The sequence below is a fragment of the Monodelphis domestica genome, chromosome 2 (assembly GCF_027887165.1).
Source record: "Monodelphis domestica isolate mMonDom1 chromosome 2, mMonDom1.pri, whole genome shotgun sequence".
Classification (NCBI taxonomy): Eukaryota; Metazoa; Chordata; class Mammalia; order Didelphimorphia; family Didelphidae; genus Monodelphis; species Monodelphis domestica.
Window position 1 is genome coordinate 155,473,665 of NC_077228.1, and position 23,823 is coordinate 155,497,487.

At 35.5% G+C, this 23,823-nt stretch overlaps 1 protein-coding gene across 3 annotated transcripts in view; it reads right to left on the minus strand.

Moving 5' to 3' along the window:
• Positions 1 to 23,823, minus strand: part of SLC35F3 (solute carrier family 35 member F3) — a 531,513-nt gene that overhangs the window by 155,621 nt on the left and 352,069 nt on the right. The window lies entirely within an intron of this gene.

A 23,823-nucleotide genomic window follows, 5' to 3' on the forward strand; every position in this document is an offset into this window, starting at 1 on the left:
ATATAAATTAAAAAATAAATGCTAGCTATTAGTAAATGCTAATGACTTTATTATTATATCACTATCCAAAGGTAAGGACCGTATACTAAGATTAAGATTAGTACATGTATACAGGGTGTCCCAAAAGTCTTAGAACAGTTGAAAACTCTAAAAACTTAAAGCTGAAAAGTCCAACTTGAGTCACCTGGACTCACTTTTAAGGTGTTAAAGCTTAAACCTACTCCAATATTCCTGGGACACTCAAATTGCACAGTGCTTTGCTATCATCCCAGCATGTTAGAAGGAGAGCAAGAGATGCTTGTGTGACCCATGTTCTCCAAGTGTTATTTCATTCAATCTTATGTCTGGGGAGGCTGTAGAAAGCTTAGGCATTTGGGAACTTATTAAATAAATTAAATAAAATTAAATTAAAGATGCAGTTACTGGCTATGAAAGTTTGGCCAAGGTCAGGTAGTGAGGACTGTGGCAGAGACAGGAATGGGAATGATGACTCCATATCTTGCCCCCAGAAGCTTTACTGTTTTTCCGAGCCTTTCATTTCAGGACCTAAAGGAAGCAATCTTTTACCAAAAGAAGATGCTTTTCAGGCCCTCTTTCCACTCAGAGCCTTCAAACTATTCCTTTGTAGACCTTACCCAAAATTCACCTGAAGTTTTGTTTTGCCTTACAATTTCCATAGCTACACTCCTTAGCATGTGCCAACATTTCCATTAAAACCATTCAGGATTTTTAACTTGGTTGTCACTTTGAAGTACATTTCAATCTGATTCTAACCGAAATCACTAATGTGTATGTAAACATATTGAAATGACAAATCATTTTTTTTTCTAAAAAGAGGTCATATTTTCAGGTTGGCCATGCAAGTCTTTTTTTAAATTCCAAGAATGTAAAAACAGCTTTTAATTTTCATGCAATACGGTTGTCAAGCTATTTTCTTCTTTTTAAAAATTAATTCCAAAGAAAAAATTAAATAAAAACAAACTTGATATCAAATACATGGAAACTTTTTAATGGGAGCATTTTATTTCCAATTATATTTAATATAATAATTTATTTAACATTTAATAATACCTCTTAATCTAATCTAATAATATACATATATATATTTTATTGCTGAATAAACTTCCCTTCAAATACTGCCTTCTCCTTGGAGTATGACATTTCTAATGCCTTTTGACTAAAAAGTCTAATGACTTTTTATCCACAACAAGAAATATTCCTTGAGTATGGTATGGTGTACAGGACACTGTATTAAATAATAGGCAATTAGGTTGTGTGAATTTTAAAACTATTCCACCCTAATCAAACCATTCTTTTGAAGATCTGATTTAGCTATTTCCTGATCAATAACAGTGTAAGTATTTGGAATAACAGAATCAGGTCTTGGAAACTCCACATTTTCCACCCTACTCAATTTAACAAGATATTGAAAGGTCTGCATCAAACTCAAGATTTAATTATCTGAGGAAATGGCCTTCAACAGACATGCGCAAAAAAAGGACAGACCTCTGGGCTATCCTAAGTCAAGCTAAGTCCTCATTGGTACAGATGACACGCAGAAAAGTGATGTAAAAACATCTATATGAGGCACGTCAGTATCTGCCTCTTTCTCTTTCCCTGGAGAGACAACTCTGGCTGGCAATGTGCTAAGCGTTCCGACATCTTGGAGTGTTGGGTAGTAAGTTTTGCCCTGGAGCTGATTTCAGGTTTGGGCATCTTAGCTAAGCCTCTTTGGAGGTCAGGTTGATTCTTTCCTCCACACTCAAAACCTTACTTTCTAGATCTCCTATCTTCCTGCCCAGTACTAGCCCTTTCCTTCCTCCTTCTTAAAATCTTCTCTACTATATCAATTAAATCACCATAAAGTTTGGCAGCTGACTTGGGTATTTTATTATTTGGGATTTCCCTTGATGAACACTTAAATTTAAAATTTTTTCAGTCTTAACCATAATTTCACCCTTTACAGTTGCCAATCTTCCCCTCTACTTTGATGGTTACCAAATCTCATCAGTATTAATACTTTGAGCAGATAGCAACTTCTTCAAGCCTTTCCATGGTATGTGATTCTCACCTACTTCTTTCTATAAATTCTGTACAGAGTATCTACCAGATGTATTGATCTTATTCATGAAGTGTGGGTAACAGTGCAACACTGGGGCTGTCCATCTCTTATTCCTCATTCTTGTTACATAGCTAGATCACGTTTTCTATTCATACCTGTCCTTGATTATATAAATGATTACTTATAATAAACAAAGAACTTTATGTACTTCTATTTTGTGATATTTATGTGCCTTCCTTTTGCTTCTGGTTCTGTGAAAAAAGCCAACTGGAAACAATCCAAAGATGTGAGTTCAGATCCAGAATTTGCTATGTGTGGGACTTTTTGGATGATGTTGACCTCTAGGAGGCTTGACTTCTTTGCCTGAGAGATGAGGATTGAATGAAATGATCTCTAATGTCCCATTCAGCCTTAAATGAACAGTAAGGTGACACAAGAAATAGAGCATTGAATCCAGAGTGAGGAAGTCCAGAATTCAAAGGCAACCTCAGAAACTAACTCACTCTTTGGCTGTGGATATGACACTTAACTTATGTTGCCTCAGTTCCCTCAACTGTAACATGGGAATAATAATAGCACCATCCTCCTAGGGTTGTTGGGAGGATCAAATGAGATAATATTTATAAAGTACTTATCACCATGCCTATAATATGTTAATAAATGCTTATGTCCTGCCTTAACTCTTATGATCCATTATATCGACAGGGAAACTACTGCTGATCTAATGTCCCCTACTAAAATGTGAATATTTTCCTCTATTGTATATATCAAGTCATTTATATCCTATTTTCTGGATCCTATTGCGACAGGTTCAATAAGCATCTATATTTACTAGATAATTAGCCAGAGTAAGAGATGTAGTTGGAGGCCATGGAACAAAAAAAATTTTTTTTTTAATTTCATGGAGGAAACTAACTTACCCATTTAGGGTTTGAACTCATAATCTTGACCACAATAGAAAAGTTCACTAACCAACTGAACCAATCAGCTACAAGGTCCTGGAAAATGCCAGGCTAGCAATACTGTAGCAACATGCCTGCAGGAACACTGTTGGACTGAATGTGAATGGAGATGAGAAGACAGCTGGGTACTCAAAGAGATGGTAAGCTGAAAACATGCCACTATGGGGAAGATGGATTGAAGGAATGCTTTTGAGCACCCTGTGACACAGTTTCAACTATTATCACACAAGGGTAGGCAGCTGGGAAATTGTACCAGGCAGAGACACCAGGCTTGCTTGTAGCAGCACTAGGTAGGGCGGAAATTTTCAAGCCAGTCTCTCGTGAGAACATGCTACTTTCAAGGAAAATTTGACACAATGCTTAAAAATTCTGCCTGTTTAATACAGTTTCTTAAGTATCATGGACAATATCACACTTTTAAAATAGTCAACATAAATAGAAAACAAAAGGCAGCTTTGTAGGGGTATAGCATCAAGCAAGATTGATGATCCCACTGTGATACATTAAACTACAATTATACCCCCAAATGGTAACTATTGGGTTTAATTTAATGCTTCCAAACTAACAACAATCTACTAGCTACATAGAATTACTAAGAGAAAATATTTCTGAGAATCTTGGGGTTTATAAATGATAACAATGTAATTGTTTTTTAAATTTGTTTGTTACATAAAAAGTTCCCAGGTATCTCTCTCCTTCCCTGGAGGCAGACATACACAAGTTATTTTTCAAACCATAATTCTGTTGCTATATATGATGTTCTGTTGGTTCTGATTGTTTCCTTCTTCATAATTTCATGTAAGTTCTTCCATTAAAAACAAACAAGCAAATAAACTTATCTTCTGTCTTAGAAGTAACAATAAATCCAAGGTAGAAGAATAGTAAGGGCTAAGCAATTGGTGTTAAGTGACTTGAACCCAGATCCTCCAGCATGGGCTCTCTATCTAGTGAGGCATTTATCTACCTCCTTTTCCATGTTTTTTTTTAACTAACCTGCTCATCATTTCTTATGGCACAGTAGTATTTTATCACCCTTATATGCCACAGCTTGTTTATAATATATATAATTATGAAAACAAGCTTTTTTCAAACAATAGGTTGAACACTGAAACCAATGAAGAGAAGCAGTAGATGATATCATCAAATAGAGACCATATTTCATACCTTGGAGTGAAAAACAAACACACACAAAAATATATAATTTCAATGCTTTTTAGATTGGAAAGGGAAGGGGGGACATCACTATTTTGTTGATAAAGATTCAGAAGTTGAGACACAGGAAGCTAAATGATAAGTTAAGGAAGAATAGTGATAGAGTAGGAAAGAAAGTTTATATTTCTAGTCCTATACTCCCTTTCAACTGCTGGGTTACAAGTCTTATAAGCTTCTTTTCCCAGGTTTGCCATTAAATGACTGTAAAACATGGAGTCACTAACTTGACTATACTGTCATAATTTTCTTGTATGCACAAAGACTGGGTCAGATCTTCACCTTATGCAATTTGTCGCATGCAATTCTTCAAGTTAAAAAAAATATGAGTGTCATTGGGCTACTGGAGAAAGACCATTGTATTTTAGATGAAAAGATCCAGGTTCTAGGTTCTAATCCTGTCTCTGCTATTCATTAGGCAGATGAACCTTTTCATGCTAAGCATGGGGGATGCAAATAAATGCTTGCTAAGTGAATAGTTAATTGGTCTATAAAATGAGAGTTAGACTAGAAGATTTCCAAACTGTCCTTTAGCTCTGATATTCAGTGGTTCTGTGAATCTGATAATATAAAAGCAATATGTAATGATCATAAAGAAAAGCTGAGGGAACATAGTACATTGTTGGTGGAACTGCAAACTAATTCAACTATTTTGGAAAGGAAAATGGAACTGAGCCCAGAGTATTATAAAACTGTGTGTACCCTTAGAAATACCACTGTTAGGTCAATTTTCAAGGAGATCAGAGGAAAAGGAAAAGAACCTATATGATACAAAATATTTTTAGCAGCTCTCTTTGTAGTGTCAAAGGACTAGAAATCAAGGGGTTATTTATCAATTAGGGAATGGCTGAACATGGTCTATGATTGTGATGAGATACTATTGCACTGTAAGAAATAATGAGCAGATTAATTTTTTTTAAGTTTTGGAACGACCTTCATGAAATAATGAACAGTAAAATTAGTAGAACTAAGAAAACATTAGTCACAACCACAGAATTTAATATTTGAAGAATAACTTGTGAATGTCCACTTCCAGAGAAAAAAACTGGCAAATAGATCCAGAAAGACATAATTTATATATGCATTCCCACCCCCATACCCCAAGTGATGCTTTCTATGGGGCAGGGAGATTAAGGAAGGGGTGAGATGCAATGTAAAAAAGAAACAAATAAATTAATAATGAAAAAAAAGAAAAGTTGACTGTAACTAATTCTTGATGTTCCTTACCCCCTTGGCTCTCTTGGTTCTCCCTTGGTTCTCCTACTACCCCTCTGACTACTCAGGCTTTGTTAGATCATTATCCCTTAATTATGGGTGTTTCCTAAGGTCCTGTCCTGGATCCTCTTTTCTCCTTTTTCTTTACACTCATCTCTCTTATTAAACTCCCAAAGATTCAATTATCTTCTTTATATAGGTACCTCCCAAACCTATATATTTAACTTTAATATAACCTCTGAATGGATATCTCTATCTATATTTCCCATAGGCAACTTGAACTCAACATTTGTAAAACTAGAACTCAGTGCTTCAACTACGAAACCAAAAGTCTTGGTTTTCTTTTAATTCAATTCAGTTGTCTATAAAACATGTGTCATCTAAATGATTAAATGTGGCTCCCAGACAACATGGATAGAGAGATTGGGATTTCTGACAGGAAAGGAACGGGACAGCTGAGTCTTGGCTCCTCCTCTGAAAGTCATTTGATCTCACTAAGCCTCAGTTTTCTCATTGTAAATTAGGGTATGTGTGCACTTTAGTTTTTAAAGATTTCAGTTTCAGTTGAGAAAAGGGAGTAGAATTCAGATTTAAGCATGCCTCAGGCCTGAATAACTGAGACATATGAATTATGATATGAATTACATTAATGACATTCTCTAAAATTTAAATTATTAATGCATTAATAATAATCAAAACTACTGACATATACCTAATGCTTTAAGATTTTCAATGTGCTTTGCATACATTATCTTATACTCTCTTCCCTAAGATTTGAAATGCTGCCTCAGGTGCTCATTATCTATGTGCACTGGGCAATGAGACTGCTCCCTAGGTCTCAGTTTCCTCATCTATAAAATATTGGATTTATACTAGATGATATCTATGTTAAATAGAAAACATCTCCCAGTTCTACATTTATGATTATCTTGCCCTAATAGAAATTTCCCCTTAAGACATGGCATGCCATTCCCTTTCCTAGGGAGCCTCCTTTTCCCCACCTGTCTTCCTCAGTGACCACTTATTTCCTCTTTAAAGTCTAATTCTCCTCCCTCTTTTTAATTGAAACTATTCCATTAAATGTCAACAATGACTTCCTAATTGCCAAAGTCAATGGGTTTTTCTGTCTTTCTTTATATTTTTACCTCTCTGAGTCATCTGAAACTGTTGACTTCCCCCTCTTTCTTGAGATCCTCTCTTCCAACTTTTAGGACGGCAAACCATCCAAATTTTCAACTTCTCCATCTCCTTTGATAGCAAATATTCCTTTTTCAACTTAAATGTAGGAGTTCCTTAAGTCTTAATCTTTAGACATCTTCTCTTTTTTCTGTTCTTTTTCCTAGAGAAACCATGTACTCTCATAGTTTTGACGATTACTTCTATGTGAATTACTCTCAGGACCGCTTTTATGGTTCTGATATTATATTCTGCATTTCAAAATGCTGGATTTTCCACTTGTATATGCCACTATTATTTGGAGTCTGGCACATCTAAAAGTGAAGAAAATAAATGTTGGTGATTTGATTTTTAATTTTAAACCCTCATTTCTACTTACTAATAATATAATACACACAATAGAGCAAAGCTAAAAGTAACCCCAGAACCTATATCACTAAATATTGCTGTTATCAAACAGAGCTTTTCTACATTTCTGACTCATCTACGTGACTTTCCCAGTATTTAGCTTTAGTTATTGACTGATATAATTTCCCCAATATTCTTCCTAACTAAAACATTAAAGATAGCTGTTATCTCAATATTCTTTTCTAATGTTAGAGAAGTCTCCTAACTCTGGAGTCAAGATAGATGGTTTTAAATTTCTCTCAGGAAATGCCTATTGGTTAGAGCTCTCGCCTTTTGCCTGCTTACTCTTTATGGCTTTTCCAAAGGACACCTCAGATGGAAATAAAAATTGTCTTTGTGTTACAGAATTTATATGCCAGGAGTTTTCTCTCTATCCTACAATTTAGGCCCTGGATAATCTTATATTGTTTCTTTACACTAAATTTCTTAAAGATGACTGCTGACCTCAAAACAAACAAAATCAGAAAAAAATCTAGCTAGCTAGATCAATGAATGGCTATTTAATGGCTATTTAATTTTTTTTACCATGGTATATTAGATATTCTGGTATTTCAAAGTAAATAGTTAAATATTACTATAAAGAACCAAGCTGAGAGCATTCAGAAGTCAATTACCCTTCTTAATATACTTAACTTTCAGGATTAAGGGAAGAAAGAGATTTTATAGGTCATATAGCCCAACTCCACTCATTTTACTAATGAGAAAGATGAGGCCTGGGCACGTGAACAGATTTGCCCAATTGGCACACAGGGAGTGAGTAGAACAGAGCTAAAATTCAGCTCTTCTGGCAGCAAATCCAAATGTTCTGCCCAATGTTCTATCTAGCCTTCCCAGGTCCCAGTTACAAAAACAAACAAACAAAGAAAAATATTTCAGAATAAACTCATCTTCCCAACTCAATGAGCCATGCTATTGCTGTTTTGCTGTACTTTCCGTACCAGACCTAACCTTTTTGCTACCAGTATTCATGTCCATAAGTCTCTGGGGGAGTCAGTTCATTCATTTCTGGTGCTCTAGTCCTAGAGCCCCAACCCAGCTTATTGGTGACTGAGTGTAAACTAGATCGATAAGGACATTTACCTACTATTTGTCTTAGAACTGGACCATGCTTCACCTTTTTATCTTATCTAGCTATCTAGCCATCTACCTTGAACATTTTATGTGTCTGCCATAGCTACCTTGCTTTTCTTCATCTAAGTCAGCACCGTTAATACCAGACTTTGACCATCTCTTGCTACTGGCACATTAATCAAATCAGATATATCATTATTCTGGATTTTGTGTGTTAAATGATTACCTTATGCATCAATTTTTATCCCTGTGACTCTCAGGATCAAGGCTATCTCTCTTGGCCACTACATCGTAATGTGTTTTCTTAACCTCTAAGAATGTGAGCCCTTTTAAGACCAGGACCATGTTTTTAAAAATTTATATCTCTAGCTCTTAGTACAGTGCTTGACCTATAGAAAGTACTTAAAAATATTTTTCATTCATTCACAAGGGCAGATCATGTCCCAAAGTGTTAATGTTAATATCTTGCTGTAAAACGGATGGGTCACTATGACAGGTTTTCACTTTATGTTTTTATTTATAGGTGAATAGGCTAAGGATCACTTGGTGCCATCACATATATAGTCATTAGGCTCATAGCCTTCAAAGAAACTATTAAAATAATTCATGTCAAAAGAGGATTGAGGTGACTAAGTTCATGGTCACCAAATCAATTTTTCATGTTTTCTATAAATTATACTGCAACTTCTATAAGGTGACCTAAAGCCAAAAAGCTTAGAAATTTTATGTTGGCATCATTTCTGATAATACTTTATTACTCATCATGAATTCCTCTTAATTTCTGCATTCATGGATTAGTTGTGGTTAGAGAATAGACAGAGATATTTAATTAATACTCCATGACATATAAAAGTAGATTATGATGAATGGGAGGATTTGCCTTCCTGGCATTATATTCTGCAACAAAAAATGAGATCAAGTGAAGAAAATAAATAGCAGAAGGCACACAATGCATTGTATGAATAGATAAAAATGAAATGAAGAAGACCTAGGGGTCAATTCTTTAGGACTGTAAATTCAATGCAAGTCATTATTGAAAGCCTACTGATATGATAATGCCATCTTACTCTCCATTAAGAGAGGCAAAATACCAACACCTAAGATGATGAGGATAATCCTACTATACATTGTACTTCTTATATCATGGATATCGGGACAAGCTGGAGAGCAGAAAGTCATAGTGTTTAAGAATGTACCACATGACAAATCTGGCCTCAGACACTTCCCAGCTGTGTGACCCTGGGCAAATCACTTGACCCCCCATTGCCTAGCCCTTTCCACTCTTCTGCACAGTATTGGCTCCAAGACAGAAGGTAAGGGTTTAAGAAAAAAAGAATGTAGCACATGAGTTGAGATAACAAATCATTGCTTGGAAAAAACAATGGGATACCTGGAAACTAGTTTGGCAGAAACTAGGTATAGACCAATATCTTACACCATTTCCTAAGAAAAGATCAAAACAGATACATGATATAGCTATAAAAGAAGATACCATAAGTAAGATCGAATATCAGGGAGCAAACCTATAAGATTTATGAAGAGGAGATGAATTTATGAGTCAATAAGAGATGGAGATCATTGTGAAATGTAAAATAGATAATTTTGAATACATTAAATTGAAAAGTTTTTGTACTAATAAAATAAATGTTGCCAAGATTAGAAGGAAAGCAGAAAAGTAGGAAATTTTTTTATAGTTAGCCCCTCAGATAAAGGTCTCATATCTAGAATATATAGTGAATTTTCTCAAATTCATAAGGATAAGAGCCATCCCTTCAATGGATAAATGGGTAAAAGATATGGAAAGATAATTTTCAGATGAAGAAATCAAAGTCATATTTAGGAATATTAAGAAATACTTTAGATCACTACTTATTAGAGAAATGCAAATCAAGAAAATTCTAAGATATGACCTTAGACCACTAGACTGGCTAGAATGACTAAATAACAAAGTGACAAATATTGGAGGGGATGTGGGAAAATGGGACACTAATGTATTGTTGGTGGAGCTTTGAACTGATCCAACCATTTTGGAGAGCAATTTGAATTATACCTAGAGAATTATAAAACTGTGTATACCCTTTGATATTGTTGGGTCTGTTTCCCAAGGAGATTAGGGTAAGAGGAAAACAACCCATATATTCCAAAATATTCACAGCAGCTCTCTTTGTGGTGGCAAAGAATTGGAAACTGAGAAGATATTCATCAATTGGGGAATGGCTAAAAATTGTGATATATGATTGTGATGGAATATTCCTATGCCATAAGAAGTGATGAAGAGATGTTTTGAAAACCTGGAAAGAACTATACCAGATAATGAAGAGTGAATGAGTAGAACCAGGAAAATATTATACATAGCCAGAGAACTAATCCTAGAAGAATAATCTGAGAGTGTTACCTCCAAAAAAATGAACAGAAAGATAAAACATGAAAGACTTAATTTATATGAACATACTGGCTTCCATGACAATATCCTATGTGATATGTGGAGGGTGGGGAAGGGTTGGGACACTAGTGAATGGATCTGATATGAAGAATAGTAAGTTAAATATAGAGGAAATCTATGATTTCATTTGTATATCTTCTTTTTCTTTACGAAAATACTTGTTTTGTTTGGGATTGTAAATATTAGGAATAATAAGAAAAAAATAAAGAACATACTACATGAAGCCTGGCTGAAGGAATCAGTGATGTTAAACCTGAAGAAGAGATAGCTCAGGAAACATATGATAACTATTCTCAAGTATGTGAAGGATTATAATGGGGAGGAGGAATTAAATTTATTTTTTGGCCCAAGAGGACAAAAAAGAAAGATATGTGGCAGAGGGCAAATTATAGGTTACATATGCATAAAAAGTTCTTAAGCACTAAAATTACCCCAAAAGAGAATGTGCTATGTGAAGATTAAATTAACTCGACCCTGCCCATTTTTAGATTTAATCACCAGAAGGGTATACACCCCACTTACACTTGAGTGGGGGAGGTCTGTGACCTACATGTGTTATAGTGAGTGACAAATCAGAATCAACTGATGGTCCCCCCCCCCAGCAGTCCTAAGCAAAGCTTTAGCTGTAATTGGTACACGTAAAATAGAAGAAAGTCACAGGAAGTGATGAAAAGGAATGATCTTTAAAAAAGTCAAGAACTTCCTGTAAGAATCTTTTTTCAGTCTTTTGTCTTCAAATTGACTTTGGAGGAGCTCTGACTGAGGATCTCTGACTACTTCTCCTTTCCTTAAAACTACCACATGGGGTGAGTGAAAAAGGCTGACTCCTTTCCTGAATTTTCTGAAGGGACTAGCCTCAGGAGAGACCTACCCTCTTGAGAGAGGCTCCCTGCATCCTCAGGTCCTCAGCTAAAGGCTGAGGTCCCTCCAGCTAAGGGCTAATTAGCCTTGCCTAAGTTGAGCCTGAGACCAGAGCAAAATACTTAGTGTGTAGGCTATTTTCGCTCAGATTTTCTTACTTTCACTCTTTCCATATTTTATAAATAAATTGTTAAAATAAATCTCATTAGAATTTGACTAAATTACTGATGACCCTACTCCTAAATAATGTAGTCCAACCTTTTATAATGAACCCTTACATTTTTTGGGGGGCAGGGGGCAAAAGTTGTGGCAGGAGAAATGTGGTTTAAATTTTTTTCTAGGATATCTTAAAAAATGATTTCCTTCTCCAAGTGGTTGCCATCAATGTAAAAATTAAAATTAATGTCAAATAATAAAAATATTATATTTTAAGGGATTTATTAATGATCATTAGAAATAAAGGAATAAAAGGGATACAAAATAAAATCATGTGTCCATGGTTAATCAAACTTTTCAAAGATCCCCATGCTTACCACCAGTATGCTTTCAGACAAAAAGCCAAAAAGGGCAGAGCAAGAATGCCCACTGAATTTGTCCCCTGTCTACAGGAATTATGTAAGACAGGAAATCAGTGGGCTCCCAGAAAATATCGTTTTTTTAGTGTAACAGATTTTCAATTATACAGCTACTTAAGGAGGTATTAGTCTCCCCATCACTTTGAGTAAAGTCTAGATGACCATTGTTAAGTATGTTGCACAAAAAAAGGGGTTCTTTTTTTAAAACCCTTACCTCCCATTTTAGAATCAAAATTATGTATTGGTTCTAAGGCAAAAGAGTGGGAAGGGCTAGGCAATGGGGGAAAAGTGACTTGTCCAGGGTCACACAGTCAAGAAGTGTCTGAGGCCACATTTGAACTTAAGAGCTCCCATCTCTAGGCCTGGTTCTCAATCCACTGAGCCACCCAGAAGACATCTATTGAAGGGGTGCTTATGTGTGTGTCATAGATTGTTTGGGCATTCTGATAAAATCTACAGACCTCTTCTGAAATCTACAGGGATTTCAAAGGAAACTAACATAATTATTGACATATTTTTTAAAAAGCAGGGTTCTCCCTCTCCTTTCCACTGACTGAGATACGGTGCCTCAAAAGAACAAAACCAAAGTCAGATGAGTGAAGGAGATCCACAGTAGACCGCAGCATGGAAGGTAGGTGAGCATTTTCACACTAAAAGGGGAAGAAATTATTCCCACTAAGGGGCGAGCTCATCATCCCTTCCCCCACTCCACCTAAGGAGCCAGAGTTGGAGACAGTGCAGGACAACTACTAGGTTCTTGGAAGGTGACTGGCTGAGATCAACACAGACTTACCCCCAAAAAGAAATGAGACTTGGGACCCCAAAAGGCTGAGGAAACTCAGAGATTGGGCAGAGAGGGGGCAGAAGCTTCCAAGCTAAAGAGAAAAATATTACAAGAAGCCAGAAAGAGACAACTCAGATGACAAGGATCACCAATCAGGATTACACAGAATCTGGCAGCCTCCTCACTAAAGGACTGCAAGGCTTATACTATGATATCCAGAAAGGCAAGAGAATTGGGTCTACAACCAAGAATCACCTTCCCATCAAAATTGACTATATACTTCCAGGCAAAAGTATGGACTTTCAACAAAATAGAAGACTTCCAAATATTTGTAAAGAAAAGACCAGAACTAGATGGAAAGTTTGATATCCAAATACAAAACTAAGAGAAACATGAAAAGGTAAACAAGAAAGAGAGGGGAAAATGTTTTCCTTTTATTTCCTTCTTTAAGGGCTTCAAAAAAGGTCAAATTATTTATATTCCTACATGAAAAAAATGTTATTTGTAACTCTCAAAAATTTTATTCAGAATAAGAGTCAAGGTGGCGGCATAGATGCTGTGAAAGTTCAAACCTCTGAAAACCTTTACTGATTAAAAACCAAATGCTCCTAGGGAACTGAAAACCAAACCTAACAACAGGACAGAGCCAAGGAACCCTCCTGTTGGGCTCAACTTAAAAGGTATGCTCCCTAAAAGCCTGAATTCAAGAACACTTGGGTTTAAGGGGAAAGAAGAAGGAAGGTCCCAGGACCCCTCCCCCACCTACAATACTGAGCCTCCATCAGTGGCTGGAATCTCTGGGTAGGCAAGGGAACTACTCTGGAGGGAATACCTTGCAGGCAAAGCTGTGGCATGCTCAGGGCTTTGAACACAGGCAGTGGGGAAACAGTTGGAGAAGAAGCTCAGAGCAGGCAGCCTAGTCACAGCTGAGACACTTCATATTGCCTCCCACTTCCTGAGGTTTTGGTCTCAGGGTACATCCAGCTCTGCAAATTCAACTCCACTGGGCTTAATCTGATCAAGGCTTCAGAGGGCAGGGAAGCTCAAGCTCCAACACCCCTTCCCCACAGACTGCTCTGAGAGACTTCCTAAGCTCCAAGATTGAAGGTTGACAAAAAAACCCAAACCCACAGATCCAACACATAATGAAAGGCGCAAGAATGCAGGCAACTACAGGGGGGGGGGAGGGGGCAAATATGAGCAAATAACAGAAAAATAAAAGAGAAATTACAATTGACAGCTTCTAACCACACAATAAACAAAGAGCAAATGTAACAGAGGAGGAACAAGGAATACCAAGCAAAAAGAGAGAAACTCTAGCAAAAAAGACACAGGCTTTGGAAGAACTCAAAATACAATTGAAAACACAATTAAGAGAGGCTAAAGACAACTGGGAAAGAACTTAAAAAGCAAGATACTTCATCTAGAAACAGAAAATAGTGTCTCGAAAGCCAAAATTAATCAGCTTGAAAATGAGGCAAAGGAGATGAAAGATGAGGCAAAGAAGATGAAAGATGACCTCCAAAGAAAATCAGAGCAGAAGGAGAAGGATGGCCAAAAAGCCAGGGATAAAATTCAGTCTTTAAAAACCAGAATACAACATTTAGAAGAAAGCAACTTCACAAGACATAAGGAAGCTATAAAACAAAATCAAAAGAATGAAAAAATTGAGGAAAATATGAAACACTTCATTCACAAAACAAAAGATTTAGAAAATTGTTCCAGGAGAGACAACATAAGAATCATTGGTCTACCAGAAGACTATGATAAAAGAAAAATCCTGGACATAATTCTACAGGAAATTATCCAAGAAAACTTCCCCAACATTCTAGAACAAGAGGGAAAAGTGGAGACTTAAAGAATCCACAGATTGCCTCCTGTACTTAATCCCCAACTGACAACACCTAGTAATGTTATAGCCAAATTCAAGAACTATCAGACTAAGGAAAAATATTATAAGCTGCTAAGAAGAAGTCATTCAGATACCATGGAACTACAGTGAGGATAACAAAAGATCTGGTTGCATCTACACTGAAGGACTAAAAGGCATGGAATATGATATTCTAGAAAGCAAGGGAATTAGGTTTACAACCAAGAATCAATTACCCAGAAAAACTGACTATATTCTTACAGCAGAAAGTATGGTCATTTAATAAAATAGAAGAATTCCAAGCATTTGTAAAGAAAAGACCAGACCTGAACAGAAAATTTGATGCCCAAACACAGACCCCAAGAGAATCATCAAAAGTTAATTAAGAAAGGGGTTTTTGTTTTTAACAAAACAAAACCCAAACATTTTTAAAAGGATCAAATAAGTTAAAATGATATGTATCCCTATAAGAAAAGAGGATATTGGTAATATTATTATCACCTGGGTAGCTAGGAGAATTATACTTAGAAGGGAATAGTGACAAACTGTATAGGATAAAATGCCAAGACATAAATATGTAAATTGATATATCTATGCATAAATATATATATGTATATGCAATTAGAGCTAAAAAAGAGACTAATACTAAGAGAAATGGGAAAAGAAACAAAATGGGGTAAATTTATATGTCACAAAGAAGTGCAAGAAAAGAAAGAGTTCTACCAAATTCCTTTTATGACACAAATATGATACTCAGTCCAAAGCCAGGCAAGTCATAAACAGAGAAAGAAAACTATAGACCAATCTTCTTAATGAATATAGATGCAAAAATCTTAAATAGGATACTAGCAAAAAGACTCCAGCAAGTCATCACAAGGATTATTCATTATGACCAGGTAGCATTTATACCAGGAATGCAAGGATGGTTCAATATCAGGAAAACCATCCACATAATTGACCATATCAACAAGCAAACCAACAAGAACCACATGATTATCTCAATAGATGCAGAAAAAAACCTTTGACAAAATACAACACTCATTCCTACTAAAAAGACTAGAAAACATAGGAATATAAGGGCCTTTCCTAAAAATAATAAACAGTATATATCTAAAACTATCAGCAAACATCATCTGCAATGGGGATAAACTAGAAGCCTTCCCAATAAGATCAGGAGTGAAACAAGGATGCCCATTATCACCTTTATTATTTAACATTGTACTAGAAACATTAGCAGAAGCAATTAGTGAAGAAAAAGAAATTGAAGTATTCAAATAGGCAATGAGGAGACCAAGCTATCACTCTTTGCAGATGACATGATGGTCTATTTAAATAATCCTAGAGACTAAAAAGCTAGTAGAAATAATCAACAATGGAAAGTAATGAATGATGGAGGGGAATGTGGCAAAGTTCAGATATTAATGCATTGCTGATGGAGTTGTGAATTGATCCAAACATTCTGGAGAGCAATTTGGAACTATGTCCAAAGGGCGCTAAAAGACTATCTGCCCTTTGATCCAGCCATAGCACTGTTGGGTTTGTACCCCAAAGAGATAATAAGGAAAAAGATACATATAAGAATATTCATAACTGCACTCTTTGTGGTGGCAAAAAATTGGAAAGTTAGGGGATGCCCTTCAATTGGGGAATGGCTGAATAAATTGTGGTATATGTTGGGGATGGAATACTATTGTGCTCAAAGAAATAATAAACTGGAGGAATTCCATATGAACTGGAATGACCTCCAGGAATTGATGTAGAGTGAAAGGAGCAAAACCAGGAGAATGTTGTACACTGAGACTGATACACTGTGTTACAATCAAATGTAGTGGACTTCTCCATTAGTGGCAATGCAGTGATCTTGAACAACTCAGAGGGTTTTATGAGAAAGAACACTATCCACATAAAAGAGTAAAAACTGTGGGAGTAGAAACACAGAAGGAAAACAACTGCTTGATCACATGGGTCAAGGGGAATATGATTGGGGATAGACTCTAAATGAACATCCTAGTGCAAACATCAACAACATGGAAATAGGTTCTGATCAAGGACACATGTAATACCCAATGGAATTGTGCATTGGCTATGGGAATGGTTGGGGGAGGGGAGTGAGGGAAAGAATATGATTCTTGTAACCAAGGAATAATGTTCTAAATTGACTCAATAATTTTTTTTAAAAAAAAATGAAGCTCCTCTGGGAAAAAACTGTATTTATTATTATAGTAGTTAGAAGAATTATAGGTAAAGATTGGGGTACTAAGTGGTTCAAAATGATATGCAAAAAAGGAAGGAATATGAGATGACACCAAGAGAAACTTGAAGGAATAAGAAAATTAGGATAATCCATACCACACAAAGAGGCACATGGGAGGGAGAGGAGAAGAATACTATTATAAGAAGGAGAGGAAGAGAGTGTGAGAAAGAGGAATTGGAAAAGCATGCAAAAGGAAGAAGCAGTGGCTGAGTGGTGACCTGTCAGTCAAACCAAGGTTCCATGTGAAATGTTACCGGGAAACAGTTGAAGACAAAAGCCAATTGTGGCTGAACTCTGAGGAGCTGCTTCTGCTGGTTGTCATATACCAGGGAAGGAGGAGATGATTTATCTTTTGGACTTGGATAATCTTTTTGGCTTGCTTTGTTTATGATAGTGACTGAGCTGCCAGACCTAGCAATCATTCCTTTCAAGTTGAACTCTATCCTAATATCCTCCAATTGGAGGCCAGCCTGTAGTCTTCGGAAATCCTTAACCCTCTTACCTCCATTCTCCATCTTTTCCTGTCTTCCCCAAGAAAACCCTTACTTAAGATAAAGAAGAGAAAAGTAGTTTCATTGAACATCATATATTCATCTTGATTGATTTAGAGAACCAAAAGGGGGGAGGCAAGAGTGAGGTTGAAGGGAGGAAGGGAGGTATAGAGGGAGGAGGAAAGACAGGAGAAATAGGATAACTGCCTGATCTATTAATTATCAATTAACAACCAAAAATACTCCCTTATTATTATCTATTACAAGTCCTAATAGATAATACTCAAACCTTACTCTCAGTGGAATCAGTTCCTAAGAGGAAAGAGCATCTAGATCCATTGGGGTATTGAATTCTATGTTACCATATAGGGAAGTTGAGAAAGGAAAGTAAGGTGGGGTAGGGAGAAAAATGGGAGGGAAAGAGAGGGGGGAGGAAATTTAATAGATCCTAAAAAAATAAAAGGGGAATAAAAAGGGTGGGGATGGAAAGGGAAGGTGGGAAGAGAAGTAATACTAGGAAGGGAGAGTGTGAGGGGTAGCTTAAAAAAACCCTAAAGAAAAATAAGAGGAGAATAAGAAGGGAGGTAGGAAAAGGGAATTAAATAAGGCTGAGGATTAGAGGAACTGATTAAAAACAAAATACTGGTGTAGAAGGAAATAGCGAAAAGGGCAGGACAAGGAGAGGAAATCAAAATGTTGGTGAATACACAGGTGGCAATCATAATTCTGAATGTGAATGGGATGAACTCACCCATAAATGGAAGCAAATAGCAGAGTGGACATAAAAAATTAAAATTAATGTCAAATATACAAAATATATTTTAAGAGATTTATTAATGATCACTAGAAGTAAAGGATTAAAAAGGTAACAAAATTAAAAAAACAAACAAGCACGTGTCCATGGCTAATCAGTCTGTTCAAAATCCCAGCTTACCACTATAGTGGCCAACAGAACGTAAAGAGGCCAGAGCAGGAATGCCCACTGAATTTATCCCCTATCTATAGGAAGTACGTAACAATGGGAAGTCAGTCAGCTACCAGGAAATGTAGTTTTTAGGTTAACAGATTTTCAATTATACATTCCTCCTTAATAACCATTTTGGGAGACTAGTCTCCCCAATTGATCATTTAGTTGATCATTCAATTGATCATCTCCCCAATTGATCTAAAAATTTATAACCTTGAGTGCACATATTAACAAATTAGGGAGGGCAGAGGTCAATGAAATAGGCATGCAAATTAAAAAAACAACTAGAAATTGAACAAATTTAAAATTCCCAGATGAAAACTAAATTTGAGATCCTAAAAATTAAAGGAGAAATTAGTAAAACTGATAGTAAAAAACTATTAAATTAATAAATGAGACTAGAAGCTGGTACTTTGAAAAAAGCAAATAAAGTAGATGAAGTACTGATCAATTTAATAAAAAAGGAAAGAATAAAACCAAATCAACAGTATCAGAGATAAAAAGGGAGATCTCACCTCTAATGAAGAGGAAATTAAGACAATCATTAAAATTATTTTGCCCAATTAAATGATAATAAATATGGCAATCTAGGTGATATGGATGAATATTTACAAAAATATAAATTGCCTAGATTAACAGAAGGAGAAATATAATACTTAAATAATCCCATATCAGAAAAAGAATTTGAACAAGTCATCAAAGAACTCTTTAAGAAAAAATCCCCAGGGCCTGATGGATTCACAAGTGAATTCTATCAAACATTCAAAGAACAACTAATCCTAATATGATACAAACTATTTAACATAATAAGCAAAGAAGGAATTCTACAAAATTCCTTTTATGACACAAATATGCTACTCATTCCAAAGCCAGGCAGACCAAAAACAGAGAAAGAAAACTATAGATCAATCTCCTTAATGAACATAGGTGCAAAAATCCTAAATAGAATACTAACAAAAAGACTCCAGCAAGTGACCATGAGGGTTATTTACTAGGATTAGGTGGGATTTATACCAGGAATGCAAAGTTGGTTCAATATTAGGAAATCCATTCACATAATTGACCACACAACTAGTAAACCCACAAAAATCACATGATTATCTCAATAGATGCAGAAAAAGCCTTTGACAAAACACAACACTCATTCCTATTGAAAACATGAGAAAGCATAGGCATAGAAGGGCCTTTCCTATAAATAATAAACAGTATATATCTTAAACCATCAGCAAGCATCATCTGCAATGGGGGTAAATTAGAGGTATTCTCAATAAGATCAGGAGTGAAACAAGGATGCCCATTATCACCTCTATTATTTAACATTGTACTAGAAACACTAGCAGTAGCAATTGGAGCAGAAAAATAAATTGAAGTTATTAAAATAAACAATGAGGAGACCAAGCTATCATTCTTTGCAGATGATATGATGGTCTACTTAAAGAATCCAAGAGAAAAAACTAAAAAGCTAGTAGAAATAATCAACAACTTTAGACTTGTACACAAATATTTATAGCCTCACTCTTTGTGGAGGCAAAAAATTGGAAAGTTAGGGGATGCCCTTCAATTTGAGAATGGTTGAACAAATTGTGGTATCTGTTGGAGATGGAATACTATTGTACTATAAGGAATAATGAATTGAAGGAATTCCATGTGAACTAGAACGAGCTCCAGGAAGTATTTCAGAGTTAACACAGGAGAACCTTATACACTGAGATGGATACACTGTGGCACAATCCAATGTAATGGACTTCTCTATTAGCAGTAATGCAATAATCCAGGACAATTTTGAGGGATTTATGAAAAGGAATGCTATTCACATCCAGAGAAAGAACTGTAGGAGTAGAAACACAGAAGAAAAACAACTACTTGATCACATGGGTTGATGGGGATATGATTGGGATGTAGACTCTAAGAGATCATCCTAATGTAAATATTAATAATATGGAAATAGGTCTTCATTAATGACATATGTAAAACCCAGTAGAATTACTTGTTGGCTATGGGGGATGGTGGAGGAGTGGAAGAAAAGAACTTGAAACATGTAACCATGAAAAAATATTCTAAATCAATTATTTAAATAAAACTTTTCAATTCTAAAAAAAAGTCCATAGACTGGGGCAGAGTCAAAATGGCAGAGTAAAGGAAAGGACTCCCTTGAGCTTTTTCAAATTTCCCTCTAAAATATTTATTATGACATTTCAAAATGCATTATGGAGTAGCAGAACCAACAAAAGACCAGGGTAATACCATTTTCCATCCCAAGACAACTTAGAAGTTAAGGAGGTAAATAAAACTTTAGAAAAGTTGGATATGATAGACCTCTGGAGAAAACCAAATAGAAATAGAAAGGAATTTACCATTTTTTCTCAGCAGAACCTGGTGCCTTCTCAAAAACTGACCATACATTTGGGCATAAAAACATCACATCCTAATGTAGACAAGCAGAAATAATGAATGTCTACTTTTTAAACTATAATTAAAAAATTACACTCAAAAAAGGGCAGCAAAAAGGCCACATATTAATTGGAAACTAAATAATCTCATTCTAAAGAATGATTGTGTCAAAGTACATATAAATCATAGAATGAAATGATAATGAGGAGACAATATATTAAAATTCATATGATGTAGCTAAAGTGGTACTTAGGGGAAAATTGATATCTATAAATGCTTACATTAATAACATAGAGAAAGAACAAATAAATGAATTGATATGCAACTAAAAAAATTAGAATAACAAATTTTAAATCCCCAATTACATATCAGATTGGAAATCTTGAAAATTAAGGAATAGAATAATAACATTGAAAATAAGAAAGCTTTTGTACTAATAAATAAGGCAAGGTCTTAGTTTTATGAAAAAAAGATAAGTCATTAGTTAACTTGATTAAGAAAAGAAAGAAGAAAACCAAATTACCAGTATCAAACTTTAAAAAGGCAAAATCAAAACCAATGAAGTTGTCATTAAAGCAATTATTAGAAGTCATTTTGCCTTACTACATGCCAATAAATTTGACAATCTAAGTGAAGTAAGTGAATACTTTAAAAAATATAATCTATCCAGATCAGCAAAAGAGGAAATAGAATACTTAACTCCATGAAAGAAAAAAAAATGAACAAACCATCAAATAATTTCAAGAGAAAAAGGCCCCAGGTCCAGATGAATTCACAAGTGAATTCTACCAAAATTCAAAGAACAATACTGCATAATCCATTTAGAAAAACAGAGTAAGAGGGAATCTTTCTGAACTCTTTTTATAACACAAATATGATATTGATACCTAAAGAAGAAAGAGCTAAAAGTGAAGGAAAACTATAGGCCAATCTCTCTAATTAACATTGATGTAGAATTTTAAAACAAAATACTAACAAGAAGATTACAAAATTAGATCACAAGAATCATATATCACTTTTAGATAGGTTTTATACTAGGAATTCAGAGGTGCTGGTTATAATTGAAATTAATATCTGTACCAGTTATTATTTTTCATAAAGTTTATTAATAGAAAAGGTAGATAAACATAGATTTAAATCTCTTCCCTACTCTAAGTTCTCAGACCATATGTCTCTATTCTACCAGCATCTTTTTCTCTCCCCTTGCCTCTCTCTCCTGCCCTGTGTCTGTGCAGGAAGGCCCTGTGAGTTCCTGCCCCCTTTCTTTTATTGACATACAGGAAGTTCATGAATGTTCAAGTATGAAAACGCTAGTATGTGAAGAATGTTGACGGACAGGTCAGCAACCCAGGAGGGGAAGGGGATGAACTTCCCTTGCCACAATTTTCTCCCTGTGATCCTTTGGGAGACCAGTCTCCCCAATATACCATTTAAAATCACTATTTTAAACCTCTCAATACTTTCAAGGTAAAAGTACATACAATATTACACTTTCTAAGAAGAAGTTACAATAGTTAGAGATGAGAGGTAAGTATGAGGAGAAAAATACAAAAACTGATTGATAGATGTATTGACAAAATGACAATTAGAGGGCAGTCCCCTTTGACATAAGAGTTTACATTCAGAATAAGTACATTCAACCACATTCAGTTCAGTTCATTATATCCTAAAGTTCATTTTGGATCTTTTGATGCAGTGTGTGGCTTCTTCAGGCATGTTTATAACACCTTCTCCAAAAGGATCCTCTTTCTTGATTTGGGATGTTGGGAAGTTTCTTTTCCTGAAATTTCTCCAAAAAATTTTAAACCTCAGAATTTAGGATAATTACACAATCACCCCCCTGACGAAGGTATTGACCAACATCTGAATCATCCTGGGATACATGGCTGAGTTATGAGATTATGAAGATTAAATTTAACTCTCCCCTGATTGTAAAAATGAAATTAATTAAGTCTCCCTTGATTGGGAAGATTAAATTGTAACTCCTGCCTATTTTTAGAATACCCTACTTAAAAGTTGAGTAGGAAGATCTGCCCATTTTTAGATTTAGATTTAGATTTAATCACCAAAGGTGTAAACACCCCATTCACACTTGAGTGGAAGAGGTCTGTGACCCATTTGTGTAATAGTGGGTTGACTGACTGCCTCCTTGGCAGTCCTACAGCAGGACTTCAACTGTGATTGGTAGATATAGAATTAGGGGCAGGCATAGGAAGTGATGTAAGAGAAAGTGTTTTTAAAAGGGAGTTAAGACTTCCTGAAGGGGCACTACTGGTAGTTCTTCATTCTTTGAAGTGAAGGCTGGTAAAGAATGTACTGACTGGACCTGAGATACTGTTTCCTGGTGAGGCTATTCTAAAATCTCTTCCTTTGAACTGATACGCAGTGAGTGAAAAAGCAGACTCTTAACTGCTGGATTTTTCTGAAAAGACTTCCCAAGGTCCTAGGCTTTTGCTGAGGCCTAAAGACTAACTCTCCCTGCTTGGGGCTATGAGTAAATTACTTAGTGCTTAAGCTAGATATATTACCCTATCCTCTCTCTGATTTTCTTACTTCACTTTTCCTACATTTTGTAAATAAATTATAAATAAATCTCTTTGGAATTAATATAAATTCCTGGTGACCACACTTTTAAATAATTGAGTCCAACCCTTTTAAAATCAACCCCTTTTCCTTATTACAAGTTATATGAAAGAATTTTCCAAAGAAAAAAACAAATCCCCTCAAATCTCAACTAAAAAGAGCAAAAATTCTGTATGAAAATAATTATAAGTAGAGAAACGATAAAATTAAAACTCTTATGTGTATAAAATCCTGAGTAAAAAGCAGATCTGTAATAGGACCTTGAATCAGTAGCAAAGCCCTATTAAAGTGATTTATTTCCCACAAGCCTGTAAGACAATTGCAGTGATAAAGCACTTTATCCATTTTCAGCCAGGACTACAGAAAATTGCCAAACTATAAGGGGGAAAGAACTAGATTTTAGCAGCAAGTGGGAAGAAATCATTCCCTGGTCTGATTGTACCTTCACTGTCAGAGATAGGGAGAGCCAGGTTCCCAAACAGAGGTACTTGTCTGAGAATA